This window comes from Nyctereutes procyonoides, unplaced genomic scaffold (assembly GCF_905146905.1).
Source record: "Nyctereutes procyonoides isolate TBG_1078 unplaced genomic scaffold, NYPRO_anot_genome, whole genome shotgun sequence".
In the NCBI taxonomy this organism is placed as follows: Eukaryota; Metazoa; Chordata; class Mammalia; order Carnivora; family Canidae; genus Nyctereutes; species Nyctereutes procyonoides.
In genome coordinates this window covers 1,453,319-1,469,128 of record NW_026575145.1, presented here as the reverse complement: position 1 = coordinate 1,469,128, position 15,810 = coordinate 1,453,319, and the positions used below count along the sequence as shown (strand labels likewise).

The window sequence follows — 15,810 nt, the reverse complement described above, 5'->3', positions numbered from 1 at the left end:
CAGGGAATAAACAAATGATAAGAAAGTGAAAAAGCCTTGTTGCTGCAATAAAGTTGTAGTGGTCTGAATAGATCAAGCCAGACACAACATTCCCGTAAGCCAAAGCTTAATCCAGAGCAAGGCTCCAACTCTCTTGAATTCTATGAAGGCTAAGAGAAATGAAAAACCTGAAGAAGAAAAATGTGAAGCTAGCAGAGATTGGTTCATGACATTTAAGCAGCTGTCTTTATAACAAGGTAAAGCAGCACAAGCTGATATAGAAGCTGTAGCGAATTATTTAAAAGATCTAGCTAAGATAATTAAGGAAGGTGGCTACAGTAAACACAATTCAGTCTAATTTTGCCGAATATTTTAAGCCCACTGTTGAGACCTACTGTTCAGAATAAAAGACTCCTTTCAAAATATTAGTGTTCATTGAATATGCACCTGGTCAACCAAAGAGCTCTGTTGAAGATGTACAATGAAATTAATGTTGTTTTAATATCTAGAAACACAGCATCAATTTTGCAGCCCATGGATCAAAGAATCATTTTGTTTTCAAGTCTTATTATTTATGAAATATATATATTTAAGTCTAAAGCTGCTAAGTGTAATGATTCCTCTGTTGGATCTGGCGAAGTAAATTGAAAATATTCTGGAAATTATTCACCATTCTAGATGCTATTATTCATTGGAGGAGGTCCAAATATGACCATTAAAAGAATTTGGAAGAAGTTGACCCCAGCTCTCATGGATGACTGTGAGGAGTTCAAGACTTCAGAGAAGGAAGGAACTACAGAAGAGGCAAAAACAGTGGGAGAACTAGAATTAAAAGTAGAACCTAAACATGGGTCTGAATTACTGCAATCTCAAGATAAGAGTTGGACAGATGAGGAGTTGCCTCAAAAGAATGAACAAAGACAGTGGTTTCTTGTGATGGAATCTACTCCTGGTGAAGATGTCATGAATATTATGTAAATGACAGCAGAGGACTTAGAATAGGACATAAACTTAGTTGATAAAGCAGCAGGAGACTTTGAGAGGATTGACTCCAATTTAGGAAAAAGTTCTACTGTGAATAAAATGTTATCAAACAGTATCACCTGAGAGATCACAGAGAGATCATTTATGAAAGGAAGAGCCAATGGATGTGGCAAACATTATTGTCTTATTTTAAGAAATTGCAACAATCACCACAGCCTTTGACAACTACCATTCTTGACCAGTCAGCAGCCATGAACATGGAAGCAAGATCCTATAACTTTTATGTTAATCCCATACTTTTTTTCTTTTTTATTGCTGTTTCAATATTTTCTGTTGTTCTGACTTCGTTTTTAAATGTGCTACAGTTGACCATTGAACAACCAGATGGGTTATGGGCATTGACCTCTATGCTGTCAAAAATTCCCATGTAAATTTTGACATCTCAAGTACTTAACTATTAGCCCACTGTTGACCAGAAGCCATGCTGACAACATAAATAGTTGATTAATACATATTTTGTATGTTATAGTATTATATTCTGTATTCTTATAATAAATTCAACTCAAGAAAAAGACATGTTATCAAGAAAAGAAACAGAAAACACATTTGTAGTGTACATTTACAGTACAAATACACTGCAGTACAGAACTGTATTCATTGAAAAAAATCCACATATAAGAAGACCCATGCAGTTCAAACTTATGTTGTCCAAGGGTCAATTGTATTTTGCTGTATTTAATTTGCTGTTAATTCTATCTGCTGAGTTCCTAATTCAAAACATTTCTCAAGTTCTAACACATTTACTTGACTATAGTTTATTAATTGCAATTTTTTGGTGAAATTGGCTATTTAGAGACTAATTTGTATATCTCAAGGCAGTATTTTAATGTCAAGAGTGAGAGATAAAAACAAGCATATGAATCTTGGCTGGGACCAGAGGCACACAAAAGTCTCAAGACCTCTTCTCACTATTGCTGTGGTGGTTTAGAGGTCCAGGGAGAGTTTGTCTCATTTAGAGTAGAAGTTCTTGATTTCTCTATAGATTTTTGAAGAGAGACAAGTGATATAATGAAAGCAAAACACTTAACACTTAGCATTGTGTTGAATACATGATTCAGAACTTGATGAATGTTACTAGTGTTCCTATTAGTGATCTTTGCTGATACAAGATCCATGCTTTCACTTCCATGTTCTATCACTATAGCTTCTATATTTTGTGTCTTGAGCATGTGATTAGAATATCTAACTGTGATCTCTGCTTTCAGCCAAGATAGAGTAACAGGGAGCAGGTTTACTTACCTGCCTGAATTACTCTGCTTGCTCTGCTGCAGCAAAATATCACAATCTGTGTGGTTTAAGCAACAGAGACTTATTTTTTCACAATTCTAGAGGCCAGAAGTCTGAGATCAAGTTGCTACCAGATTTGGTTTCTGGTGAGAGCTCTCTTTCTGACTTGTAGAGAGCCGTCTTTTCACTGTGTCTTTACATGGCCTTTCCTCTCTGCACCTGTGAAAGGAAAGAGAAAGAGAGAGACAGAGACAGAGACAGAGACAGAGACAAAGGACAGAGGAGAAAGAAAGAGAGAGAGTGCTTTGGTGTTTCTTCTTTTGAAAGAATTTAAAAAGATTGTATTTATTTGAGAGAGAGAGAGAAAGAGAAAGAGAGAGAGTGCAAACCAGGAGAATAGAGGGAGAGGGACAAGCAGACTCCCTGCTGAGTGTGGAGTCAGACACAGGAATCTAATGATCCTGAGATCATGACCCACGCTGAAACCGAGAGTCAAACACTTAACTGACTGAGCCCCTCAGGAACCCCTGGTGTTTCTTCTTATGAGGACATGAATCCTGTCAGAGTAGGGCTCCCTTCTTAGGACTTTATTTAACCTTAACAATTTCCTATGAGGTCGAGGTCCTGAAATAGCCACACTGTGGTTTAGGACTTCAATATATGAATTTTAGGGGCACATTCAGTCTATAGAACTGTCTAAAACAATGTAAAAAACAATAAAAATATATTAAACAATGGTTCTCAGGACACTGAACATAGGCAGCAAGACCATGATCTCTTAAAAGATGGAAAACAAATGAGGTGAACTTTTTAGGATTAACCCTTTAGCCATTTTAATTGCTCTGGTTTACTGCTTAGAGAGAGCAGATGTTGGCACAGCAAAAGTAAATAAATGGGGCCTGCTAGTGTCCTTGGGCATAAGGGATAAAACCGGGGGTTTGAAAAAGCCAAGATGGCTGGAGTTTGCAGCCTAGAGTACCAAAAAGGACAGTTGCCCAGAGACAGAAATACAGAAATGCCAGTACCCAATGAGTATTCTATTGAGCACTGATGGAGGCATGCATGTGAGGAAACTACCTAAAGTTGGGAAGTAATTGCCAAAAACAGTTAAAGGAAATAATCTCCACAGTTTACACATGACCAGAAATAGTGCCTTTGTCTATAAGTCAGAGTGGGAAACTTTATAATTCGTGGGACATACTCTAGAGTATGTAGTAGTAGGAAAAAATGAGACTTCAAATATATGCTGCTATGGTCTCATCCAAAAAAAGTCTAAAAACAAAGCCCCAAAAGATTATATTATTTCCAAGTAAGAAATTTAACTATATTCCAGAATAAATCTCAAAAATTTTAAAGGAATACAAAAATATCCAGTACCTAACAAAGCCAAATTTATGCAATGAAAATTTATAGGCATGAAAAAAATAAGGGAAAAAAGTTATAATCCTCACTTGGAGAAATATCTGCCCAAACTGATAACAATGATAACATTAGTAGAAAAGATCTTTAAAACAGTGTGACTATATTTTATATGTTCTGGAAGGCTGAGAGTAATTCAATATGCTAAATAGAGAAATGGAAGATTGAATTGAATTTTTAAAGATAAAAACTGGGAAGTGTGGGTAGCTCAATTGGTTAAGCATCTGACTGGCTCAGGGTCCTGGGTTGGAGCCCTGCGTGGGAGCTCTGCTTGGGGCTCTACGCTCAGCAAGGGGTCTACTTTTCCATTTCCTTCTCTTTCTGCCCCTCTACTCCTGCTCCCTTTCTCTCATGAGAAGAGAGAGACACACAGAGAGAGGCAGAGACATAGGTAGTGGGAGAACCAGGCTCCCCATGAGAAGTCTGATGTCGGACATGGGATCATGGGATCATGACCTGAGCCAAAGGCAAATTCTCAACCTCTGAGCCACTTGGCATCCCTAAGTAAACAAAATCTTAAAAAAACAATAAAAACTACAATGAGTGGGATGAAATATATACTGATTGCAATTAATGAGAAATTAGAAATCGTAGAAGAAAACGTTATAAAAGGAAACAGCAATAGACCTATCTAAAATGAGACATTCAGAGCAAGAAGACTTAACAAAAGAGAACACCAGTGAGCTGTGGGACAAATGGAAAGCAGTCTTCCAAGGTGAAGCTCTGTGAGATGGTGCTTCAAGGGTAGCAAGTGGTTTGTACTAATAAAAAAAAAAAATCACAAAAAGTTTGTAGCGTATAAGTTTAGCATGTTTGTTGATGATGCAATTAAGTTAGAAGCAATAATAACAAGCTGACATTCATGCCGTTTTCTGTTGGTTTCTGTGCTGCCCTATGTTTGTTGTTCCTACTTCTGGTGTGCTGATGACTTCCAATTTCTCATACCCACTGCATTTCAAGTTCCACAAATCACCATTTCATTTGGTGATTTTCATATATTTTTCATAATATTGGAAAGCTATTAGCACAATGTTTGTCATATGCTTAAATATTTGATGAATTCTAGTTTATATTTTTAGTACAGTCCTCCTGAAAATAGTCAAGTTGTTAGATATATTGTATTCCAATACAATAATTTACAATGAATGATTTGAACTAATGTTTTATTAATGCAAGGATAAACAAATATTTGGCACACTTTGCAAGTTAAACCAGGTGGAGTCATAACCAATGAAACTACTTCAGTTGAACAAGGGCATTTGAATTCCACCTGTAGTGGGACATTGGATGAGATCGTAACCTATTATTTTTGGTATACAGATAGACAAAAGAAGCTTTGAAAGCTGTATTTTCTTTTGTCTCTAGAGGTAGGTACTTCAATTTATATCTGGAGCAGGGTGTCCCTTCATTTTAGGCAAATTACCTGAATAGCCTCTAGCTTTAATCACTTGTTAGGGTTATAGTTAATCAGAAGATAACATGTATACCAGAGTAAGGTGTAGATATGCTGGAGCTGCATGTCTCAGGGAGTGTGTGTTATTTCTACATGAAGTAGAGTGGGAAGGTAGGAGAAAGACATTTTTGTGTATGCTTGAATGGAGAATCTTTATTTCTGTAGTGAGTGTGTGGTTTTTGTTGCTGATTTTTATTCATGAATGGTTTTTGTTGTTGATTTTTAACTTTGAGAGTTCCTTGCAGAAGCTGAGAAGCTGAGAGAAGAGGCAGAAAAACTCACTTTTGGGAGAAATTTCTTGAGATTTTGGGCCCAAATATTGTGGTTTGAGACAGATACAAATAGTTTTAGTTCTGAGTTGAGAAGGTAGCCATTTTTTTCCAACTCTACTCAGAACCTGGCACTCTCTCCTATCACAGAGAGTGGGAAGTTTCAGGGTTTCCAGAGAAACATCTCTGGCAAGAACATTACTTATTTCTGGATTCAGAATTCAGAATGTTCATCTACATACCATGGCCCTGCCAATTATTTCTTTTCTTTTTTTAAAAAATTATTTATTTATTCATGAGAGACACACAGAGAGAGTCAGAGACATAGGCAAAGGGAGAAGCAGGCTCCCTGTGGGGAGCCTGATGCTGGACCTGATACCAGGACCCCAGTATTACACTCTGAGGCAAAAGGCAGATGCTCATGGGTCCTCTGCCAATTATTTCTTAAGAAACTCTGTTGGAAGTTGGAATGAGGCTATTGTTTAGAGTGATTTAAGGGTCAACAGGCCATGGGAAGGAGGAACTGGATCAGTAGTAAAGGAAGACCCTGAGTTGCAACTCCTGGGGGACTGCGGCACTGTAAAAACAAGTGACAGCTTCCTTTGTAGGCTCCCAGTAAGACTGAGAGAGTCTTCTGTTTTGCTGAGAAGTTTAAGATGCCACGATTATGAGAGGGGACTAAGGTGTTATAATATGGGAACATGACTTTATATTAATTCACAGGTTCATGAGGCCTGAACATTTGGGTGACTCATGATGTGTATCTCACAGGAGGAGAAGAACTCTGATCAACCAGCACTTTCACAGTCTTGATAATAGATAGCCTCTATTAAATAGGTGTTAGTCTTGGGAGTACAAACACAAACAATTACTGCTCAGTTATTTGCCATTTGTTTTTTGCTAAAGGCATTTATGTCTTGATGAGACCTGGTTGATATCAATATTAATAAAATAACTGGCTAAAGAGCAAAATAATATTAAAAATCTATCTGATAGTGAATGTCATCCTAAATAGAGCCCACTGGTGTGTTGCAGCCATAAATTTTCAAAAAGAGGAGAAAATGGCAAAAATGGCTGCCATTTGGATTGCAGCCTTAAAATGCCATCTCTCTATTGTACATCAGAAATGAATATTACCCTGTGTGTTAACTAACTGGAATTTAAATAACAAAATTAAAAAAAAATACCTAAAAAAGTTACACCACTTTTAGGTACTAACTCCTAAACACTTGTTGAAACATTTTAGCATTTTAGATCTTAAGGAAAGAAAAATCAGTGAAAACAAAATAACAATGAGTTTGAAAAACGAGGACTATCCTAGCTGTAGATTAATTAACCAGTTAATATGAATGAAAATGAGTTTTATTTTTATTATTTTAAAGATTTTATTTATTTATTCATGAAAGATGCAGAGAGAATGGCAGAGACACAGGCAGAGGGAGAAGCAGGCTCCATGCAGGGAGCCCAACGTGGGACTTTATCCCAGGTCTCCAGGATCACGCCCTGGGCTGAAGGCAAGTGCTAAACCACTGAACCACCCTGTTATCCCCTGAACATGAGTTTTATATTTGAGTTTTTTAAACTCAATCTGGTAAGCAAAATCTCACTGAGCTGAATTCCAGTAGTAATAAGAAAATGGAGCTTTCCTATAATTCCACATTTCTCACTGATATAAATGTTTTACTGGGCATTTTAGGAAATTTTATTTGACAGAGAGAGAGAGCACAAGCAGGGGGAGCAACAGGCAGAGGGAGAGGGAGAGGCAGGTTCTGTGCTGAGCAGTGAGCCTTAAGTGGTACTTGATCCCAAGACCCAGTTCATGACCTGAGCTGAAGGCAGACACTTAACCAACTGAGTCACCCAGGGGGCCCTTAGGCATTTTCAAAATGTTACATTCTGTCAAGGTAGAGGATACAGGTTGCAATGCCAGTTTCCTTTTATACCTGGAGTTAGCTAATGTTCCAGTTCACCACTGTGCCTCTGGTAGAAACTCCCATTTTGCATTTGACATGTCACTTAACGTGGGCCCCAATCTAACAGGCTTTTCTAAAAAGAGTTTTAAAAACATAAGATAGTAAACATATTTCCTGGACAGAATTTGACCTCTTACTGTTTGGAGTTAGTCCCTATTACTTTCCAAGTGGCTCATTTAAAGGAGTCAATTTGTACTTCACATTGCCTTTCAGATAAATATATAAAGACTAGAAGCACATTTAAGAATCTTGATTTTTTTTGTGATGCTTTTAAAAAACAAGCATAAGATAAACTATGACTAACAGAGAGCTGTAATAGGCCCTGATAATCTAAAAATATAAAAGATTTAACTTGACTTGGTTTAGCCAGAATTTCCTGAAAAGTAGCTTATACAATTGTTTGCTGCCTTTCAGTTTAAATTGGGAAAATATCTCCATATTAATTGTGGCCCATAGTATTTATTAGGCATAGATAAAGGGGTATAGTATAGTTTTCTTTATATTGCAAATTAGTAATAATTGATAAAATATATAAAATATATCTTAAGAAGTGTAGCATGTGTATGTCTTATCCTTGAAACAAATGTGTCACCTGAATATATTCAAAACATGAATTAAAATATCTAGAAGATAATGCTCTTAAATATGTAGATCCAGTTCATCAACATTACTTACAAATCTGTAGAAAGTCAAATTCATTAAGAAAGTAAATAAACCCTTGTTTTTTCCTCTCATAGAAGTAATCTGAAAATGAAATCATTGAAAAATAAATTCAGTTTCCAAAGTGGTTTTTTTTTTTCCCTTAAAATGTTATGTCCATATTAAGGACCGGTTTGGAATGGGAGCACCAAGTTTTCAGAGTGTTAAAGTAAATGAGGATGTAACTATTAAACAGCAATCAATGAAGAAGGAGTCCTGAATTTTCAGTCTTCACTTCTGAGTTATTTTTCAACTCTTCAGACAGTGATTCAAAAGAGTGCTAGGTAATCGGGTGTATTTATATGCTTAGATGTAAATGCATTCCCAATATTGTTTTTTTAAAGTGTTTTATTTGCTTATCCTTTTCTTTTTATTTCCATCTAAGAATATTTTTCTGAGATGCTCAGAGCACTTTATCATTATATCAATCTCTCAGTGTATCTGCAGAATCCCCAGGGATACCATTCCCGGGTGGCAAGCAGACATTCTAAGAACTTGAGCTGAATTTAAATCTGATTTACTAGACTGAAAAAGCTTTGACAGAAGGGCAAAAATACAATATTATCCTTGTTTCATATCTTTTTGTTCAAGGAAGTTAATATATATATATATATATATATATATATATATATATATTAATCATTGTCAGTTAAAAAGACAATAATAATGTGCCTTATATGTATTCTAAGGTATTTGGCACAGTCTGAATAATTAGCAAAAATGAGTTTGGTGTAGATTACCTGAAAAATTAAAAAAGAATATTTTACTCTAAAGAATAAGGCTCTAAATGTGATTCTTTTAGTTGATATTATCTCTCGTGACATTTTTCCCTCAGTAATAGCTCATGGGTATTATAGTTTCGAAACCCAAAACCATGATGTATGTGTTCTTTTCAGATGTATACAAATGGTGATGAACCACTGATTTGAAAAATAAGGAATGGGAGGAGGCAGTTCAAGATGGCAGCATAGGAAGATTCTGAACTCACCTCTTAGCGTGGACCTACCAAATTTATGGTTTAGGAGCTGAACAGCTCCTTCCCCACAAATGGTGAAAGGGCCAAGTGAAGATGAATAGTAGAGGCAGAGACATGGTCTTCTCCAAAACTCCACTCCTGGCATGGAAACCCACAATTGCAAAGAATCCCATAAGACCAGAGCTTCTCCCTGAGGAGCAAGGAGTTGAAATGCTCCACAATGGACACCTCAGCTCTTGGGATCTGCAACAGAGAGATGAGCCTTCAAAACATTTGGCTTTGAAAACCGCTGGGGCTCATATCCAGAAGGCCTGAAGAGCTATAAGGAACTGAGAAACTTCTGTTAGAGAGCTTGTAGACAGATTCATTTGCCCTGAGGACCAGTGCTAAAGCAGCAGTTTGAAATGCATCTAGGCTATGTGTGAAGAAGATTCATTTGTTGATCTTTAAGCATCTGCCCGAGAGGCAGGGACCTGTTGGGAATCTCTCCATGGATGAGAGCACTGGCATGTGCCATTTTTATGCTCTTCCTCTATCTTGATATGACTTTCTCTATATTGATAGCTTTGTGCTTGCCCGCTGTCCTGCAAAAGCCTTTGAGCATGCCATGACGCTATATTCTCTCACTGCCATACTAAAGCTAGCAGCTGTGTGCAGTCCACACAGGGGTTACCTCTTGATCACCTGTCATGGGTGGCCAGGGGAACCTGTGTTCTTGGGTCCCATGGGAATGTAACAATTGGAAAGACAGTTCCTGGCAGGCTACCACCCCCAGATCACTTCACAGACAGCAGACTGAAATGCACCACCAGTCTTTCTGTGAAAAAGTCGTATTTACTTGTCCTGGAGCTTTAGCCTGAGGGACAGACTTCAGGTTTGCCACATATCTAGATGCTATTGATGTGCTCACAGGGATCATATTGTAGGGAATGGCAAATCAATTAAGAAACTTCAGACTTGTCTATGTCTTCCTCTGTGAGATTTCTCTTCATGTCTTTTGCCCATTTCATGATTGGAAGGGGAGGAGGACGGGGGGTGGGGGTGAATGGGTGACGGGCACGGAGGGGGACACTTGACCGGATGAGCACTGGGTGTTATTCTGTATGTTGGTAAATTGAACACCAATAAAAATTAATTTATTAAAAAAATAAAATAAAAAAAAAAAGAAAAAAAAAGAAACTTCAGACTTAAATGACACATTAAAACAGATGGACTTAGGGTAGCTCTAGCCCCAGTGGCGCAGCGGTTTAGCGCTGCCTGCAGCCCAGGGCGTGATCCTGGAGACCCTGGATCGAGTCCCACGTCAGGTCTGCTTCTCCCTCTGTCTGTGTCTCTGCCTCTCTCTCTCTCTGTCTCTATGAGTAAATAAATAAAATCTTTAAAAAAAAAAATTAAAACAAATGGACTTAATAGATACGTATAAAACGTCCTATCCCAAAACAGCAGAATACACATTCTTCTCAAGTGCAACATGGTGCATTTTCCCGGATGGATCATATGTTAGTCCACAAAAAAGTTTCAATAAACTTAGGAAAACTGAAATCATATTGGGCATCTTTTCCAACTACAATGTTATGTGGCTAGAAATCAAATTCAAGAAGGGAATTGGCAAAATCACAAATATGTGGAGATTAAATAACATAATAACTAAACAATCAATGGGTCAATGAAAAAAATCAAAGGTGAAATCAAAAAATATCTTGAAAATTAAATGCCTCAGAAAATTAAAAATAGAAGTATCATATGATCCAGAATTCCACAACTGAATATTTACCCAAAGAATATTAAAACACTAATTTAAGAAGATATATGCACCCTTATATTAATTGCATCACTGTTTATAGTAGAGAGATATGGAAGCAAATCAAGTGTCTACCTATAGATGAATGGATAGAGAAGATGTGGTATATATATACAATGACTTTCATATTCTTAAATTCCTATTATGGTACATGTGGATTTAGATCTTTGGCAGTGCTATTCTTTTTGCATTTTTCCCCCAGTATCTTACTGTAATTATATTGTTTGTGTTAAATCTATATTGAATGTTTATGTTAATATAATTCAAACATTATTCATAGCTAAACATTTTTGTGTGCTGTGGTATAATTCTTTATTACTATTGGTTTAGCTAATAATCTCCTTTTTTCATAATTCATTTAATTTTCTTTGTATTCACTGTTAACTTTTTTTATAACTTTCAGTACCTTCTTAAAATATTTTTTTCTTCATGTTGTATTCCAATTATGTGACTGATGGGATGTATTAGATTCCTGAAGCTGCCATAACAACTTATCACAAACTGAGTGACTTAAAATATACATTTTTTGTCTATGATTCTGGTGTCTAGAAGTCCAAAATCAGGGTATCGGCAGGGCCAATGCCCCCTCTGAAACCTGTAGGAGAGAATCTTCCTTGCCCCTTCCTAGTTTTAGGTGGTTTGCTGGCAATCTTTATTTATTGCTTGCCTCTGCAGCACTTCAGTCTCTACTTCCTTCCATGGCTTTCTATTCCCACCCTCTTGCAACCTTCCTTCCCCACCTCCTGTTGTGTGTATATATCTCGGTGTTTCTCTTCCTCTTATAATGGCATCTGCTATATTGGATTAAGAGCCCGCTGTACTTATGTATGACCTTATTTTAACTAAATACAACTATGACGCTTTTCTTTCCAAATAAAGTCACATTCTGAGATGTGGGAGGTTAGAATTTTAACATGTTTGAAGAGGGAGGTGTCACAGTTCAACCCCTATAACAATAGGTCTTCTTCTTTCTTTTTCCTTTGGAGATATTCCCTTTTGAAGTCTCGATTTTTTTCTGCCTGAATTACTTTATTTCAGTTTTATAGTACATTTATTATCCTGGAAATTTTTTCTAATGCTATCCCAGGGAATTCTGTCTTTCTCCTGAGTTACATTCTAGGGATCTTATGGATGTTTCCAGTGGCTTCATCAGTTCTGTCTCATAATTCTCATTTACTGTAATTGAATAGCAGCAACAGTAACATAGCTTAGTAACACAACTGGAACAGATGAAGAGAAAACTAATCAATAGTAATGTCAATAGGAAAAACTCTTACTGAGTCAACAATGAAAGAGTAAAATAGAAAGCATGGAAGAAAAGTTAAGGATGGGAGAGATGGCTTCCAAACTGATAACATCTAGTAAAAAGAACTTTGAGAAAGACAGAATAGGAAATGAAGACAAGGTTAAAACTTAAGGACACAATGGAGGAAAAGTGCCTAAAACTGAATAAGACACATACTCGAATTATAAGAACCTTAAGTATTAAGTAATATTAAAATATTAATACATTCTTGACTGAGATATCAGAACACCAAGGAGTAATGAGAACATCTAAAATGTTTGTATAATATATATGATATATAGGCATATACATATGACAGTGTATATTTCCTATTTGAGAATAAGAATCCTCCAAAGAAGAAAAACATAGAAGAATTCTCCTATAAGGAGAATTTTAAAAAAAATCATACTAAAAGAATTTAATATAAGTCAGAAATGGATAGAAACTAACAAAATGGGGCAGCCCAAGTGGCTCAACAGTTTAGCACTGCCTTCGGCCCAGGGCACAATCCCGGAGACCTGGGATCGAGTCCTGCATTGGGCTCTCTGCATGGAGCCTGCTTTTCCCTCTGCCTGTGTCTCTGCCTCTCTCTCTCTCTCTCTCTCTCTGTGTGTGTGTCTTTCATGAATAAATAAATAAAATCTTAAAAAAAACCTGACAAAATGACAAATAATTAATATGTGGGAGAAATGAGTAACACATTAAGAACATTGATGTGACAGTAGACATAGAATTCTATGCACCAAAGTAGAGAACGTACATCCTTTTTCGAAAGCACATGTGATAGTTTTAAAAAGTGGCTATTAGACCACAAAGTTAACATCAATAAATACCAAGCAAACTTGAATGATATAGGTCATATAATTTTAAAATTCAAGTTTTGATATTTTAGATCTATTGTTCTATTAGGATAACAAAAATGAGATTTCTGGTCTAAATTTTATACATATTTTATTTGTCTTTAAATATTGTATATATTGTTCTCAAAAACAATATTCTGATCATATTTCTGTAATTATGAATTAATGTACTAATTTTACTGTTAATTAAAAAATTGATTCTATCACTTTTTGTTTACTATGCAATAATATTGTTCTATTATTGTTTTAATTCACATATTATATGGCTAGTACAATTCACCATTTTGTAAGTTTGTGTTTTTGTCTTTTAAAGTATTTTTATATTATTTTGCATAGATATTATTTAATAATACTATCATATTTACTTGGCAAATGTAAAATGTTAATATATCTTTATTTTCCTCATATATATTATTTTTTGCTGTAAAATTTATATTTTAGCTTTATAATTTATTTTATTCCTCCTAAACTTATAACTTACTCCTTCCTATTTAATTACAATTTAACCAGTTGCCTTTAATTTTTTTCTGTGACTTAATGCATAAAAGCTATTATAAAATATCCAATATAAAAAAATCCAATATATAAGTGTCTAAGTTGATATTTAAAAAATGTTAGTTAATACAAAGGTATTAATGGAAATATCTATCAATTTAAAGTGGATTATTCCTTTAAAAATTCTCTTACACTAATGTCTTTATCTTATTCATGTGTTTTGTTCAATTAATCTCTCTTTTTTGTTAATATATTAATTATTTTATTGTGGCTTTATGACATTTTTAGTTTTATGAGTAAAAAATGTGGTTTGACAAATTCTTGAATTGCACTGCTTGGATTTGTTGAGTTTTTAATATTCATCTTTATAAATGTACATATAGGGTGTTCTGGATAGGAGACATATATATTAGTTATTATAATTACATGTGTAATAATAATTGTGCTGCTTTCCCTAGTTCTGGTCCTTAATTCTAGGGTGACATGAGGAAAGCCAGATGGAATAATTCCCTACGTGAGTGAAAGTTACCCCATAGGTAAAAGATGGAGAAACATGGATTTTCTCTTTTTTTGCATGTAATGTACAGGGATGAGAGGCAACAGCCTCCTCCTCCCCTTTCATCTTTGGAGATAGGGTGGGAAGGATCCTAGGTTTCCACTTTAACCTTCTGGAATGTAAATTCATCCTTCCAAGGTCATGATAAGTTCCAGTGTCTCTGACTTTTATGACCTAGAGATATTTCCAAGGTTCTGGACCTCATTCTTCTTTGAAATGTAAATATCTAAGGAAATAGAGCACCCATGTTTGTGGCCCCTTAAGAGATTAGTTTAAGAGTCAAGCTTAGCCTATAACCACTTGGACTTTTTGGGGAGAGAACAAAAAATTTACTACATTTTAAAAATTATTTATTTATCTAATTTAAAGAGAGAGTGTGTGTGTGCAAGTACGAGTGAGCAGAGGGAATGACAGAGGGAAAGAGGGAGAATCTCAAGCAGATTCCTTGCTGAGCATGGAGCCTGACTCAGGACTCGATCTCACAACCCAGAGATCATGACCTGAGTTGAAATCAAGACAGCCAACCAACTGAGCCACCAAGGTACTCCATTTTACTATGTTTTTGATCAGCATAATTAACTAAACAAGTGGTTACAGATCATTATAATCCTCAGAGTATGTTAAAAACAAAATACTTCCAGAGGAAGTATAGACACATGTTTCTATTCATACACATCTCAGTATCTCAGTAGGCTAGGGCTTTTTACAGAAGCACTGAGAAACTCAGGGAAGATTTGCTTCTACATGGGTTTGTAGCCTAGCTTTATCTTTCGTGTGAACATTGGATAAGTTTTCTCTAAGCCTCAGTTATTTCTTATTATAAAAAAAGAGAATGATTATAGCAGTATCTATCTGATAGAGATTAAATATTGATTGTGATACAGTTTATTATCTAAGCTGGGACATTTTGACAGTGTCTGGGGGTACTATTATTCTTATGCTGGAGCAACAGCATAAACCAGGAGTGTCCCTGGCACACTAGACGTAAGGCCATACTAATTGAAATAAGATATCTCATTACAGTGTCTGGTACCCAGTAATTACTCAAGAATTTTTAACTTTTATGGTTTACTTGCCTGCTTTATAAAAAAATATATTAGCATTTTGTTACCTTGGTGGTTTATTTTAAGTCATTTTGTCTTGTTCAAGTAAAATATTTTAAGTTTTTTATTGGAATTTAACACCAATTTGAAGTCCTAATTTTAAAATACCTATGACATATTGTGGAAATAACTGAACCCCTTGTGTATATGGCAACACATTCTATTACTATATGAATGCAAGGATGCTTACATTTATTGAGTACTGGAAATTGGTGTTATGCAAACTATGCCCAGATTTTTCAAAAATAATTTTTAAAAACTTGTTTCCAAATTTGAGTTATGAGTTGCAGAACTGACACTAAGCTGTGTATTCATCTATTCTCTAAGCATTTATCAGAATGTCTTTCAGTTGCACTTGCTCTATGGGTAATCACAAGTCAATGCTAATACATAATGAAGTTGGGCTTAACTTGGGGTTAACCTCTGGTTCTCATTCTTTTTTATACATGTAGTTGAGAAGTTATGGATATTCCCCCTTCCAATCGGGCATATTTTTAGAAATAAATTTATGGGTTTTATGGGTTGTAATTATTATTGCACTCTTTCAACTATTTGTGAAATTCCACTTTGGTCAATAGGAAATGAAACTGTAATATTCTAATTAGGTAAATAAAAAGAACATTTAAAAAATTACTTTCTAAATTCATAATTTAAATAGCTTTCTCTGTGGG

The 15,810-nt window shown here is 35.5% G+C and overlaps 1 pseudogene; it reads left to right on the top strand.

The window, feature by feature from the left end:
• Nucleotides 1-687: 687 nt before the first annotated feature.
• Nucleotides 688-15,810, top strand: part of LOC129499363 (developmental pluripotency-associated protein 4-like) — a 186,782-nt pseudogene continuing 171,659 nt past the window's right edge.